Consider the following 16,712-nt stretch of genomic DNA (forward strand, 5'->3'; position numbering starts at 1 on the left):
TGGCGTCCTCATCCTTGTTTAAACCAGAAGGGCGAGAAGATGCTTTCTCCCACAGAGGAATTTACTGGATTAGATGACAGTCGAGCTCTTAGCAGGAAGGGCAGTTAATGCATTGTTTCAGCTACAATGTAAAATGTAAGCAATGTTTTGCTCTTTCTCGACAGCTGTTACCTTTACCATAAGCTGTTAAAACTCCCTCATTATTCCATGCAGCCAGGCCAGTCCTATTTCCTGTGCAGTTGTCATCTCCTTAATATATTACGACATTACAAACTTTATTAGTATATTTGCAGTGCCTTTTTATTTTTTATTAGCTAATGGGCTGCTTTCTTGCTCCGTATTTTCTTAGTCTTTCAGAACTCAGCCTATAAAATGGCCAAACGTGATCCCATCTGGAAGCCATTAAAGATCAATAGAGATAGAATCTGAAGAAGAAAGAATGAAAAAAAAGGGAAAATCTACTATCAAAACAATTGCAAAGAAAAGCCTGTCAGCTTCTGTTTTCAAATCTGAGTATGCCAAAGCACATCACACTTTGAACGTGACAAAAAGCACCATGGTCTTGTTAACAACAGGAACAACTAATCTGGTTTAAAAGTATCATAAATATGATTAAAGCCCACAGCTTCCTTGATTCTTTCGGAAATGGAAACGCTTCTAGCACACGTTGTACTCTTCTGAAGTGCTGGGCTCTTTGTGGGGAAGCAGCTCAGAGGACAACTGCTTCTGTGCCAGGATTTTTGTGACATGTCCCGCTGCAGCCTTCACGGCTATGTCCAAACATCTGGAGATGTTGACACGGCAGGATTGTGCCCGTAATGAGGAACTTCTGTTGTGAAATGCAGATGATGGTAGCCAGTCTTGTAAAGCTCTATATGGTGCCAAAGAATATTAATTCTGTATTGTCAGTACTTAAACAATTTGGTAAATGTGGGGGTCTGCAAAGGTTTTGAGGTGGTGCTGCACCACATGAGTGCTCCCGCTTGGCTCTGTAGGCACCGCTGAGGCAGTGGCCTCACAGAAAGGTGGGGTGGATTTGAGGTTTTTGAAGGTGAGTTCTTCATGTACTCATCAGTGGCCCAGTGCAGAATTCGACTTTGAGCACGGCACACAGCCAGGGAGGCGTTGCTTAGGGCTGGTGCCGGACTGTGGCATGGGCACGGAGTGTTTCACCTATTGTGACAAAGGCTATGTTTCTCCTCAGCGTGTCTCAATAGCTGCTGCCTGGGGACTTTAAGCAGTGAACAAGGAGGCAACCACACTTACCTGGGCTGTGGCTGTTCCCCTCTGACTTCAGATGCCTACAGCGCAGTCAGCTGTGTCTGCTTTAATCACTTTGCAGTCACAGAGAGAAGCAGACATTTCCAGGGCTTGACCCATCTGACCTGCTTTAGAAACATGCCTCAGGAGGACATGAACTGCATCCTAGGACTCTTTTCACTCCTATGTCTCTGAAGGCAATTCAGATGGTTAGATCAGATGCAAATGCCTGTTCTGGTGACAGGTGACACCCACCCAGCATCCGTGTGGTCAGTAATTACAGTTATACTAGTAAACTAAAAGCTGCTGGATCCTGACCCAGCGGTCACCAGCTAGCTCTGATCACACCATTGAGTCCTCTCAACCTCTAAAGGAGAGTGGCTTCTTCCAGACTACCTTCTAGAAGGAGTCTTTGGGAGACAGCAGATGCCTAAGTCTGGACCTAGCCAGTAGGTCTTGGAGTCTACATGGGAACTAGAAATTGGCCCAGAGTTTAGCACTCGTCCCACTTGCAGAAATGCTTCTTCAAGGGATTTTTTTTCTCAGTGAGGAGACTTTGAATAATTCATTTCAGCCTTTAGAAGAGGAGGCTCCAGGGTATCTTATCTGTGTGCATACCTACACTGTACGGGGGAACAAATCAGGCAGCATCGGACTCTTCTCAGAAATACTACTAAAGGATACGAGGCAGTGGACACAAACCAAAATACAGAAAATTCTGCTTAAACCACCTTATTGTTGTCAGGGTGACTGAGCACTGGAACAGGTGGCCCAGTGAGATTATGGAGCGTCCATCCTTGGAGTTATTTGAAACAGAGCTGGACATGGTCTTGGGAAACCTGGTTCTAGCTGACCGTGCTCTGAGCAGGGTAGCTGTCCTAGATGATGTCCAGAGGTCCCCTTCTATCTCAGACTGTAAATTTTGTTTCTTCCAGACTCACAAACGGGATCTGACCTTCTATCACTGTGCTTGAGCTGTTGATCTGAAGGGCTGTGGGAGGCAGCTTTCCCTCTGCTGTCACAACTGGAGCAGTTCAGTTTCACAGGAGACATCACTTTGGCCAAGCAGAGTGTGCAAATAACTCCAGGGCTCAGTGTTTGAGGACTGTATCTAAAGGCAGCTCCAGTCCCAGCACTCAGGAGTACTTCAGTACATTTCATGAAACCAAGCAGACCTGGCGAGAGCTGTAGTCCAAGCCTCTCCGTGGAGGATTCACTACGGCACCTCGGTAAAGCGGAGGGATTATGTTTACTTCTCTGTTCTGACGTTGTTAGGGAAGAGATCTGGACCACAGCATCCTAAATGTATGTTGCAGAAAACAGGACAGCATCCAAATCATCTTTAATTTTTTAATAGAAGCTCTTAAGTTTTATTGAAAAAATGTTTAAGAAGAAATGCAAACAACTTTTTACATTAGGTATTTGGAGAAGAAAAAGAAAAAAAGAAAATGTAGCTTTAGGTTGACTTGATACAAGTCTTTTTCTTTTTATTTTCCTCTTGGTCAGAAAGCAAAGCTGAAAAATCAAGTTTAAAGACTCTTACTCCTGAGTCCTAGCCATGGCCTTGTCTTTTGTGATATAATACACTGGAATTTTGTGCCACTGCTGCTGCTATTCACATTGTTCTTGACTGACAGCTCTGGGGACAGCTTTCAGTCAGGCTGGATCAACTCTGGAGGAGGAAGAAAATCAAACTAATAGAATGCAGCTCATGCTTTCCTCAGGCTTCTCATGCGCCCACCAGTTTTAAAGAAAAATTCACTCCTGCTAACTGAAAACCTCCCCTTTAAACATTATGCAAAACAATAATAATGATAATAACAATAATAATAGCAACAACAATAGAAAGAAACATAAATTTATACACCTATGATTTGGTATTTACCAGAAAAGGATGCTTTTTCTTAGGCTCTTGCTAGTAAAAAAAGAATGAGAGGTCAAACTAACCCCCCTAAACTACTCTTCAAGATTTTTCCTTCAGAGGAAAGCAAGATCCCAGCTGTTCAGGGAGTAAGTCAATACAATTCCCTGGGAAACTGCCCTCAGGGACAAGGGAGCAGCACAGAGCTGGTGGATCTTTGAGGATGATCTCCATCGAGCACAAAATCTCTCAGTCCCCAGGTGTAAGAAACCAGGAAAGGAAGGCAAGAGATCAGAGTGGCTGAGTCAAGACCTGCTGGTTGTACCAAAGGGCAAGAAGGAACCGCCCAGGCAGTGCAAGCAGGGACAGGGAACCAGGGAAGAGTACAGGGATGCTGCCCGGTTTTGTCGGGATGGGGTCAGGAAGGCCAAGGCGCAGCTGGAGCTGAGCTCTGCAAGGGAAGCAAAGACTAACAAGGACTTCTACAGGTCCATCAACCAGAAAAGGAAGGTCAAAGAAAGTATACCCCAACTGATGAATACGACTGGCAAACTGGTAACTACGGACAAGGCAGACAGAGTATAATGTGCATTAAATATCATAACATCTGCCCGGGAAGACCACGAACTCAAAGGAATGTGAGGAGGCAGAACGACATTCAGCAATGGGAAAGAAAAGCAGGAGATTCATATGATTGTGCTTCCGTACCAAAGCAATGGGCAGGAAAAGCAGATAAATCAGATTTTGCAGCAAATGGCTCGATAGCTGAGGTCAGCAAACTGTACGAGTAAAAGGAAGCATTAGAGAGCATTTGTGATGTGGCAGCACCAGGAGAAGCGATGCACGACTTAAGAATACTGCCCCTCAATGGGAGAAAATGTATTTCTATTAAGGGACCAGAATTGCGCTACGCCTGTTGGAATTTTTGCTTGTGCACAGGAATTTAGCTCCAGGTTCATGTCTGTCACTAAAATTGACAACTGCCTATGGCTCTCTACAATTGAAACGTAGATCTTAAATTTCACATCATTATCCAAATAAAATATATCTGCCAAGGGGGACTGGTATTACTCAGTTAGAGAACTGTGATACCAGTTGTCTGATTAACATATTGAGAGGAATATAAGAATTTCTCACCTATTTTCCAGAGGGAGACTAACTGGGGAGCTTGTGGTAAAGAGACTAATTGAACATCCTCCCTCTGCTAACTACATAGATGCCCAGAAATATGTCTGCTCTATGCAAGCACGTTTTCCCTCTGCTTGTTACATTTGCTTTTTAGGACAGTCAGGAGGAAAATCATTAAATCTTTTATTCTTTTTTTTTTTTTTTTTGCACCTCCTTTACTAAAAAAAAGTTAGCCAAACTTTCATGTTGAAAAGTGTATGAATTTCCAGTCTTATGGCTGCATAAAATAGCACATGCAAAGAGGTGGTGTCTTAAAGAGAAAAGCTGCTTTTGAAGGCAAGAAGCTCCTTTCAGTAGATAGCAGTGAAACAGAGATGAGAGGAAATCTGGCCAAGCTTCAATCAGACCCCGAAATGTTAATAACAGAGACAGTTGTGAATTTACACATTACAGGCAGAGTCCAGTTCAGAACTGGAGCCACTTTTTGCGTGTGACTGAGGTCAGGATTTGGGATCGGTTCATCAAAGCAACTGCCCATTGCGGATGCTCAGAACCAAATCTGCATCTGAAGCGCTTTCAGGGTTTGTGTCTGAAGCGTTTGTGACATATCAGAGAGATCCTCTTTCATCTCTTTTGTTTTGCCAGGGTTCAAGAAATACAAAACTGGGACCGAGGGTTCAGACACAGAACAGAGTGTTGCTGTAAGTCAGCTGAGCCACAGTAGGAGTTTCTCTCCGCATTCTTAGCCCGTGACATATGTGAGCTAATGAGAATCACGTTACTTTCCAGTGAAATAAGTGTAAGATGGCACAAACTACCCATGCAGTTTCCACAGATGAAGAACATGCCCACGGACAGCTGATAAGGATAAATTGATGTGCCATCCCCTGTATCTCACCCTGCAGCCAAAAGGACCTGTTTCAAATTTATTCTGCCTATGACAGTAAATAGAATTTGACCCATATCTGGGTCTGTGCAGGTATAGAGCAGCTGCTCGAAGCCATCCGAAAAGCAGAGGTTGCCACTAAAAGACTTCAGCCAGTAGGTCAAAAGAAAGGATTATTTCCCACTGCTTGGCTTTCATGAGCTGTGCCTGAATAGCCTACTCAGTTTGGGGATTCTTTGAAGAAAAGAGAGACTGAAAACTGGAGAATGTCCAAGACAGGCTGCTAACACAGTTTCAGAGTTGGAACATCCAAAGAAAAGATGCTGAGAGAACTGTATTTTTTTTTTTTTTAGCTTGGAGAACAAAAAGCTAAACAAGGATCTAATTAGTGCTTTCAACTAAGCTGGAATTATTGAGAAATTGAGATATTTTTTTCTTGGAGGTGTATAGGAACGTTCTTCAAGCCCTCCTGGAAGGTAGGAGTGACCTTACCTTTCTAACAGACGTCAGGATCCCTCCCTAATTGCTGTAACCTTTCAAGGAAAAATGGGAATGCTTTTACAACAACCTTGTCCAGGTGCCTAAGTGCTTACAAGTGCATCCCATCAGGTCCTATGGACTTGTGTACGTCCAGTTGATTTAGAAGTTCCCTAGCTTGACCTTAATACTGTGCTGTGTCAAGCAAGTTGAACCTTTGAAGAAGGAATCCCAGGAATAGAGTGTACAATCAAGTCTTGCCTTTGTGGACTGCCTTGGTAAGATGAGTATCTGCCCACCAGGTCCACTTACACTGTCTGCCCCTTAGAGGGATATGACAAATTGGACAAGGTTCAGAGAAAAGTCTTACGCTGATCTGAAGATAATTAAGATCAGTATGGCTAATTGTCTGCAATGAAAATTGCCAGGACTTTCACTGAGTTTGTGTTTCTTAAATAAAATATCAGCAACTAAATAACCCTTTTATTTAACAGAGGAAAATATTAGGGGAGCCTGGTAGTAAGAAGCTGAAGTAAAACAAGCAGAAAAAAGCCCGAGATAGGACTAATGTTTAGTACAGCCAAGATCCAACAGAGAACATCAAAAAGGTGGCATGAATGCTTCCATTTTTGATATTTTCATATAAAGAAAGAATGGCTCACCAAGGGATGTAGTTTAGCCAGAAATGCATAATTAGCTCAAAACCAGATGTTAATAGGTAAAACTTTATCACCTGTTTTACACAGAAAATTAGATTCAACAATCAAATGTGGTTTTTTTCTGGCCATAAAAAAATGTGATTACTTCCAGAGTCAGAGCATTGCTCATATAAGAGAGATTTTGATGTTGTTTGCAGAGGAAAGATACTGGAAAAAAGCCTTCATGGGAAAATCTGCCTTTATAGAATCTCCAGTGAGGAGCTTCTTGTGTCCTGCAGGAGACTGCAGTTTCTCTGGGGAAGGGAATATCTCTTAACATATATCTAAGCAGCACCCATTACCATGTTTCCCCAGACAGGCCCTCATATTGTTCTAACTTGGTTACCTGCCACCAAAATCCTGGATTTCAGGCACATCATCCACACTCACAAGAAGATGAGAACATTGGGCAGGTTTGTGGGAAAAGGAGTTTATTGGGTAGTGTATACTGCACATTAACGCTAGAAAATGCTGCTTTGTGATTCCTATTGGTCATTCAGGTCTCACTTATATTTTCTTAAGCCCATCTCAGACAAAGAAATGGAGAAATAGGGGGGAAAAGATGCAAAGAATAAAAAGAGAAAGTGTTCTGTTAGGCTGAGCCCATTTTCCTTTAGCCTCAGAAAGAGTCATTTCCAATCACAGACAGAGCAAACACTGAGTCACTATCAGATCTTGGTTTGCTGCCATTTGTCTTCGACACCAGAAGGGGATAACTTCGGATGGACATGCACAGTGTCGAAATGCTTAGCAAATTATTCTGATCTTTTTTATCTCTTCAACAGCTTTTTGGACTTTCAACAGCTCATTCATTCAGTAGAGGAGAATCAGGAACTTCTCCCATCTGTTGAAAAATGAAACCATTTTCAACCCTCAAATTCTTTCAGACTTGGTAGAGGCACAGAGACTGTTAATGTGCCGATATCTGACTTCTCCCCCCCTACTTAATAAGGTACTTTACAGGACTTTTTTCTTTTTAAATTACAGAATGGAATCATTGAATATCGGCTTGCAAATAGCAATAAAAATATATGGTTTGTGGATTAGACATTCATAGTGTACAGCATGTAACAGAAATGTGTTGCAGTGTACAAACACCCCTATCTTACATAGGAGAAAAATGGCACCCTGAAAAATGTGAATTGTGTACCACAGCACAGCCAACAGCGTGCCAGGACTGGAAAATAAAGGTCAGGCTCTTCTCATCTATTTTCAGTTATCTCCAATGTAGATCTGCATCTTCTACGTATGAGTGAAACACCACAGACTCCCACTGCAGTTAAAGGAGAAAAACAGACTGCAATTCTATCTCCAGTGAAAGTAAATCTCCAGAATAGATTATGTTTTTGTCCACTATCTTGCAACCTTCCGTGATAGCATCTTCTTAGGCATGTGCAGAGATGCAGCACAGCAGGACGCAAAGACTGAAACTTGTTTCTCCCAATGAATGACAGAACCTCACAACTATTCTGATCTGTGGGTAAAAAGACAGAAATGACAGAATCAATGTTTATGTTTACCATCCTGAAAAAACAAGAAGCCTGAGATGCTGCTGTTATGGTCATTCCCTCAGTGTCTGCCCTGTCTGTGAGGCATTGTTACATTTCAGCACAGAGCATTTCAGGCACTGAAGCTTCTCAGGAGATTGGGGGACCCCTCACTATCCTATGTGCGGTTTCATTAGGGGTTACTTGCAAATTATATGGCACCCTGGCAGGTGAAAACTATTCCACACTTTAAAACCCCCACCGTTTATAACCCCAGTGATTATTTTGCTGAGGGTTTTCAGATCTGGTCTTGAAAAGCTCAGTCAGATAAGGTGGAGACAAACTCCATAGGAACGGCATGAGCACTCATGCCAGTTGAAGCAAACGGGCTGCAAATAATTCACAGGAAGAAAAGCATTTATTCCTTCTCGATGGCAAATATGGAATGTTTTATCTTTTTTTTTTTTTGAGAAAGCAGGATCAGTGTGCGAATGATGCATGAACGGCAATAAACCCACGGTGTTCATTGCTTGGTCCTATTTCCCTTGTGTAATCCAGGCTTCTGGAAGCTGGCTCCCATGGAAATGCCAGGGGAAAAGTATCCTACAACTACACTATATTACCTCCTACTTAAAAAAGAAAATAAATGTGCTGTTGGGGGCCAAACTACTTATCCCAGCTAGAGAACACTTATTCTTAAAAGTTTTACCTCTAAGCCAGGTCTCTAGCTGGTATAAATCTGAGGAGCTCTGTTTAAATTAATAGAGTTACACAGATTTACATGATCCAACTGCTCGATTTCAGCTAAACAACTCCTGTTGGAAGGCAATTTTTGGTACAAAGGGTATAAATCCTTGACCCACGCTGAGTCAAGTAGAGAAAAATCAATAATGATCATTTTTCTTTTTCATTTCATCTACCAGGAACAGGAAAAAAAGGGAATCAAATGAGACCTGCATTTAAATATGCGTAGTCCATGAGGAGAGTTATGAGAAGAAAAGATACCAGTGAGATGGGTAGAGAAACAGAGCATATACTGAAACATCGCGCCCTATTTGCTGAATGCAGCCTTTGTGAAGACTGATGGATCAGAAAAAAAACCTGGAAGCTGCAGTGCTCTGTTTATCCAAAAATAAACTATTGCATAGGTCAAGCAAGCACAATGCAATCCTGCCTCCTTTCCACCGCATCTCAGCCTTGACCTGAAAAGACAACTCTCTAACGTGCTGCAAGCTCTTCGGGTTCCCATTCCAGACAGGGGCTGACAGCTTTCCTGAGCTATGCTAGAAATAAGATAGGTTTACAAAAATTAATCAAGATCCAATTTAACGAGGACTTGAGCAGCCTTTTACCCTCACAGCTAGGCACTCACTTATGCAGCTTACTAAATTAATGTGAATTAAAAAAAATAATTAAAAAAATACATACCCCAAACTGAGAGGAGTCCTGCGGGAGAAACTTTCTAGTTAGCAGAAATGTTCCCAAAATTAATTTGAATCAGTTTTATCCTCGCCTGTCCCTATTATTCTTCTATAAAAATGGTAAAATTTCTCCTTCAGTAGTGGGGAAAAAAAATCAAACTGAAGTTTAAAGCCACCGACAGTCAGCACAGTCTGCACTTTCATTGCAACGATGTGTGTGTATGCGTGATTTTAGTGAAAGACAGCAAATGCTGGGGCCAAACTGGGCGGCTCAGGATGATTTCCAAGTAATTTATAACTTTCTGATGGCAAAAAAATCCCATTGCTCAGGTAAGCTTGCTGAGACCATGGTACTCATTTCTCTTAGATATGTTTACAGTTATCTTGTCAGAACATATGGCTGTTCATTCAGCCTTGTCTGATCAAATTTAGTTTCAGTCTGACCTTTGCAATAAGGGGTTAATATCCCTTTCATTCAGAACCGTAAACCCCTGCTATTTCCGAGAACTGGCAAACAGAGAGGACGCTGCCAACAAGAGACTCCCCAAAACTTCAGAACTTTGGGTAAATGTTCAAAATATCTGATTCAGAAGAAAATTAGATACAAACCCATCAGTGAATTCATAGAATCATGGAATCATTAAGGTTAGAAAAGACCTCTAAGATCATCCAGTCCAACCATCACCCCAACCCCACGGTGTCTACTGAACCATGTCCTTAAGTGCCACATCTTCATGCATTTTGAACCCCTTCAGGGATGGTGACTCCACCACTGCCCTGGGCAGCCTCCTCCAATGTTTCACCACTGTTCCAGTAAAGAAATTTTTCCTAATATCCAATCAAAACTTACCCTGGCACAACTTGAGACCATTTCCTTTCATCCTGAGGACACATGGGGGAAGAGACCAACATTCACCTCGCCACAACTTCCTTTCAGGCAGTTGTAGAGGGCGTCATTCAATAGATTCAGCAGTTCCAATACATCTGTTAGGGTAGGAGCTGGCTGTGGGAGGAGGGACACGGCTGATGTCACCGCAGCTATTCAGGCTGTGGTCTTGGATTTGAAAATTGGCCCATAACTGGTCACAAAAGCACCATGACTCCCACTAGTTTATTGTATTTGTGCATCTGCTCTTCTGACTTTGACAAAGAAACAACCATGAAAACATAAGGTGCGTGAAAATATCAGAGCTCTATCTGCCTTGCATTGTACTTCCTTTAAGAAAACTGGCAGAAAGGCAGTCTGTTGAAGCAATTTTTATAATTTTTTAAGTGTTTTTTGGACCCACTTCAAGAAGATCATACATTTGTCTCAGTTCTTCTTCCACAAGGGAAAGCTTGTCCTCAGGTAGACTCTCCCCTTTATTTCTTACCTGGTTTTGCTCTCTAAAGGGGCACAGTGGCAGCAGCAGCACTGGTCAGTAAGAGAAGGCCTGCAGAAACTGTAAAATGCTGAGGAAACTGAGGTATATCAGTTATAAAACCCAGTGCTAGCCTTTTTCTGGGAAAATCTGATACCAGCTTGATTATTCTTATGGCTCTACTGCAGTCCTGGTAATCTATTGGCAGGAGAAAAGCCCGGAAAAAAAAAAAAAGGAAAAGAAAAAGCAAACAGAGATATTGTGTGAAAAGCAAATGATTACCAGGTATGATTCCTTATGCTGTCACTGAAATCATATCAGTAGTCACACTATTAAGTACTGATATCCGATTGTAGAGACAATCACTGAGACACAAATCTTTTCCACTGAAAGCAAATTGGGACGGAGAAGTAACAGAGGGTGATGGATGCAATGCCAGAGAGGAGAGGCGCTTCCCAAACCTGCCACTGCTTTTCCTAAGACAGCCCCAGGTTTGGGGTTGCAGATGAAAAACTTGCTCAGAGATTGGAAAGAATGAAAGACAGGGGAATATTGGTGCTGGAGACAGGAATATCTGGGCTCGGACTGCCCCAACTGCTTCGCTCTACAACTTTCTTAAGGCTGTGATGAGCAGTGAAGTCCCAGATTTGCACTGGTGTCCAAGTACCTTCCGAAGATGTACTTCTATAATAAATGCAAGGAAGAAATCAAAGAAAAAGACTGAAATGCTTAAAAACCTAATGAACATAAACCCTCAGATTATTTCCTCCTCGGTGTGTCCCAGCTTCCTTCAGGTGCAAATTTGCTGTTTCTTTGGACAGGAGGAGCCTTTTCCTGCTGCCTCATGCCCTGCATTGTTGGCTTTTAAAAGCCACTAACAAACCCAGTAGCCAAACCACTTATTTAAATGCTCAAATTAATCACCATAAAATATCACATTCACATCTCCGTGGGTGCCTTATCTTCAGGAGAAAGCATTTTTCCTCCTTGAGCTTGTGAATATGAAACTTGCATCCCACAGCTGTGGAGAGTGGCCCAGAGACAGCTCTGCACAGGGGCAAACACTCTGTCTTTTGTTCCACAAACATTTTAAAAGGGGATAATGTAACTGTATATGCTTTTTCTAAGACGTGTAGAAAGCAAATACAGCTAAAGCAAAGCAAACAAAACTCATTACAGGAATAAAAAGAATATTTATAGATTTAAAAAAAAAATGTTTAAAACTTCATGGGCACAAACTGATGAATTCTAAGATCTCTCTAACACCTCCGATTGCCCCAGAAGATGAAACGCAGAGATGTGCACCCATGCACAAAGGCTTGAAACTCTTTGGATCTGGTCCCGCTCCTAATGACAGGAGTTTCTCTCCTCCAACCGCACAGGATGGGGCCCCTTCATTATCTTTCAACCAGCCGATAATTAGCAACTTTCGTAACAATCATGTCAGATGAGCAGCCCGGGGAAGGGATAGGAATCTATTATGTGGCCAGGGCCTTCCGTCTGCCCGATCTCTTAAGCAGATTGAAGTGGGGCGACCGTTGCGCACAACCGCCCCAGGTAAGGCGTCGCGGGGCTCCTGGGGGTTATCAAACCGGCCAGGGCTTTCAGGCAGAGCAAAGCCTTCCGCCGGGAAAGGTCCTCCCAAGTGCTGGCACGGCATCTCTAGGATTATCCCCACTGCACTAACATATCATCTGGCTTTAAACTTCACCCCCTCTGGCAAAGTATATACTCAAAATGCCGCTCCCCACCCCTCCTTCTTATCCTTTAGTCCCGTCTTCCCCCTGTTCCCAAGCAGCCACGGGCTGCGGCCGGCACCGCTGCCAAGCACCGGGCTGGATTAGCTGCAAGCCAATAGCTGGGGGTCAGGATTAAGAGGCCAGCATGCACTTTAATACAAGCTGCCTATAATTAATGGCATTATTAATAGCTTGACTGAAAAATTCATTAAAAAATCCATTAAAAATAAATACCCTTTTACAAAAGGCATTGCCTTGGGTAAGAAAAACAGAAAAAAAGATAAAGGAAAATTGATTGGTGGTTTTCAGTTCGCAGAAAGACAGACCATAGTTCAAGCTGATTAAAATTGAACATTTTAGATTAAGCACCCTTGCCAAAATATTCTCTGTAGTTACCCAATATGAAAATATTATGAGATGTCACATTTTACATTTTTTATATGTGAAGGTTTCAGCATAAGACACATCCACCACCCGGGCCCGCACTGAGATGCACACACGCACACGTGCCCGCGCTCGTACTTGTAGGTAACTTCTTTCTCAAGATGTTTTTCATCCCTCAGGAGCAGCAGGACTCCTCCTGCATCAGAGGTTAACTCTGAGCGATAAACTCTGAGACTCTACTGAAAAGCAGGTTTTCAAATGCTGCGGAGCTCCCCGCCAGCACGTATCTTCATCTCTCCCTTTCCAGGACTAATAGTTGCACCTAAAGAAAGAAAAGGAAAAAAAATCCAATCAAACAAAAAACGTGTGCTTTTGATGCAGGTGTGACCCCCTCTTCAGATTTCACTAAGCAGCGCTCATCCGTGTTTTGAGTGCACAGAGCAGAGAAGGGAAAAAAAGAGATAAAACTGATTCTCATTTTTACTAAGACCTCTTGATACATCTTTAGTATTGCAAAAGAAGAAAAGCCATTAGAATGAGCAAAAGCATAATTTGTCCCATTTTAAACTCCCCTTTACGCTGCCTGAGTGGTGCAGAGCAGACTCGGACTAAACCTGGAGCACCTCCGGCACAAGGACAGGCCGGGAGAGTCGGGGCTGTTCTGCCTGGAGAGGAGAAGGCTCTGAGGTGACCTTAGAGCAGCTTCAAGTGTCTGAAGGGACTCCAGGAAAGCTGGGGAGGGACTCTTATCTGGGAGGGGGAATGTTTTTCAGCTGAAAGAGGGGAGATTGAGGTGAGATTTTAGGAAGGAATGTTTCCCTGTGAGGGTGGGGAGGCCCTGGCCCAGGCTGCCCAGGGAAGCTGTGGCTGCCCCATCCCTGGAGGGGTTCCAGGCCAGGTTGGATGGGGCTGATCCAGTGGGAGGTGACCCTGCCCATGGCAGAGGTGGGACTGGATGATCTTTAACATCCCTTCCAACCCAAAATATTCCATGATTCTATGATTCTGTGATTCTAAATAGGGGATGGACTGAGAAAGGACCTTGAACTCTGCTTCCAAATCCTCCTTCTCCCAAAAGAATCTCATGAAGATATGGGTGAAACTATAAAATAACAATAATCCTGCTTTATTTTTCTTACCGCTGGCACTGAAACCTGAAATCCCCTATACAGTCTCAAGGCAGACACTGATTTATAACTCACTATGTAAAGAACTTGATAGATACCAACAATGGCCCTTTATAAACCATCAGTTTCTCTGACGTTTTACAGATGCCAAGTTATTTCCTCCAGAGGGATAAGGATTATACCAGATTTAGGGTCTAAATAGGGACTGATGGTCACCACAACGTGGTACTAAAGTGAAACAGAAGCTGTGACAGAATAAGTTCCTATTGCACAAGAACCACAGGGGCTGGTTAAGGATGTAAAACCCAAGGACTGGTGTTTCTGCCAACCTTGCTGATGATCACAGCATCACTGCGCTGCGGTTGGCGTTACCTCTGCCAGCCGATAACGCAAAAAGTTCACTTTCCATCACTGTTATGCTGAAGATACAGAGGGTGACTCATGTAGTGTCTCGGTTGCTATTGCTATCTGTTGGACACGCAGTGTGGAGTATCAGTGGACTCTCTCACACTTCATCCCAGGAAGGCAGAAATATTACTCCTTGGCTCTGCATTCCATCTTGGCTCCTTGTGTTGCCAGCTGTTACGTTTAATGGCCATCAAACTGTTTGTGCCTCTGAATTAAAAGTCTCCTGGAGGCTATGTTAAATCCCGCCTTCTCTCTTGAGAAACATAGCGATTCTGTGCTTAGATCGCCCTGGCGCTCTCTAATGAACACAACTAAGTTGTTTTCGAGGCTGCAGTGGTGTTTTTGCCCTTAACTACATGTAACAAGCAGTAAAAATTTCACTTCAGGACGAAACTTTCCCAGAAGATATTGTAACAGATAAATGTTGTAAGATCCCATAACTGGTCTGCTGTTTGTTGTCGAGTCGCTCTGATCAATGCTGTTATTTTACACTATTAGAGAAATGTGGGAACAGCGTGGAGTGGGGCCTGGCAAAACCTGTGCCTCCCCCCATTACATATTTAATGTTATTAGATGTGGTAGGAGGAATCGCTCAGTTCTGGGTGCTCAGGACCAATGGACACAGTCCTCACCCCCAGGAAAAAAAAGGCACAAAATGGAATAATTTCTATGTCTCACATCTCTGTGCTTCACATAAAACTTTGCAAATTTGCAGTCACCAAAGTGTTTCATAAACCATTCATTTAAAAAATTCAAAACCAAACTGATGAGGAAATCTACTGAAATCTAAATATTCAAATAGAATGAATGTATTTATTTGAAAAATTCTGGTTTTCAAAATAAAAAATACTCAGGTCGCCTTAAAGTGATCAACATTAAAGCTTTTTCACTTTCAATCTTTAATTTTCACTTCATAATTTCCAGTGAAATAAAACAGATTGTGTGCTGGGATTTTTTCATCTAAATATTGGAAACTAATCAATATTTTAGAATTTTCATCCCTTGTTTTTAAAGACAAAATGTTTCAAAAACCTTCTTATCAGCCATCTGCTATTATATTTGGTTTCCTTCAACACATTGGTCTCTCGGGTCATTTAGAAAGGGAATTTAACCTAATGCTGAAATTCTCCCTTCCGCAATAGACCGGCACATGTCCTGTTCATCCCCAGTAGAAGTTGATCAAGCTGATTTGGGTTTGGTGGGACGATGTAAACAAACGCTTACTGTTGTCAGTGAGGTACAACCACCTCTAGTGGTTGAAATCAGCCACCTGCTAAAAGAGAAGGCTGCCAGAGGCCTCGGAGCAGCCTTCCCATGCTCAAAGGGTGCCTAAAGAAAAGATGAGGACAGACTTTTTAGCATGTCCTGTTGTGACCTGAGCAACCTGATCTGGTCAAACATGTCTCTGAACAACGTAGGGGTCTGGGACTGGATGCCCTGCAAAAGTCCCTTCCAGCCCAAAGCATTCTATGGTTCTATGTTGGTCTCTCAGGTCATTTAGGAAGGGAATTTAACCTGAAGATGAAATTCTCCTCTCCGCAACAGACCAGCACAAGTCCTGTTCATTGCCAGCAGAAGTTGATCAAGCTGATTTTGTTTTGGTGGGACAATCATTTCTCAGTGAGGTACAACCACTTCTAGTGGTAGAAATCACGCACTTGCTGATAGGCCATGGCCACACCATGGTTTTAGGAAAGAGACACTCAGCAAAAGGACGAAGCAAATTTAAAGCTAGTTCTGTAAACTGACATCTGGCAATGATTCTTCTATCCTTCTAAAATAGGGTGCTGGAAATTTTCTAAACCAAAAGGTTACAGAGGTGAGAGTTTATGTAAAAAAACCCTTCAGAAATCATGAGCTCGTAGTTCACTCCCAGCATTGGAAGAAGAGGGTTTCCACCGAGGCATGTCTACACTGCTCTCTCATCCCTGTGCTTCCAGGATCCGGCCACCCTCCAGCCTGCTCTGGGACCTCTGCATGGTTCCTCCTGATCTGCTGGATCTTCCCCATAAGCTTTCATTCTTTTTGGCAACCTTATTTTATCAGATATCAGGAGCAAGATTCATTTGACCGAAAGCAGATCTTTGCTGTTTAAATTTCTGTACCAACACTAGCCACAGACAGCCATCTCCCAGTCAAAAGGGAGAAAAAATACTGCAGAAGTGTGAGTTTTCTCATCCTGTAGAAGAAAAATAAAATTACTAGTGATTTCTTTCTTGAAGGTGGCTGTTTCCATGCATTATCTACACCATGATTTCAGGCAATTACCTCTGATCAGCGGTATGCAGTGTTATGTCTAAAAGTTCGATGAAATTAATCTAACTTGACCTAAAAATACCCCGAATCTGTATTATGACAGTGGATCTGCAGTGTGATTTGTGCTAGATTGCACAGAGGAAAAGAAGTAGTTAGAGGTATACCTCTAGATGGAAGTTTTTATAAATTATAACAGATCTCTGCCAGAAATTAAACCTC

Source organism: Cuculus canorus, chromosome 3, assembly GCF_017976375.1.
Source record: "Cuculus canorus isolate bCucCan1 chromosome 3, bCucCan1.pri, whole genome shotgun sequence".
NCBI classification, from domain to species: Eukaryota; Metazoa; Chordata; class Aves; order Cuculiformes; family Cuculidae; genus Cuculus; species Cuculus canorus.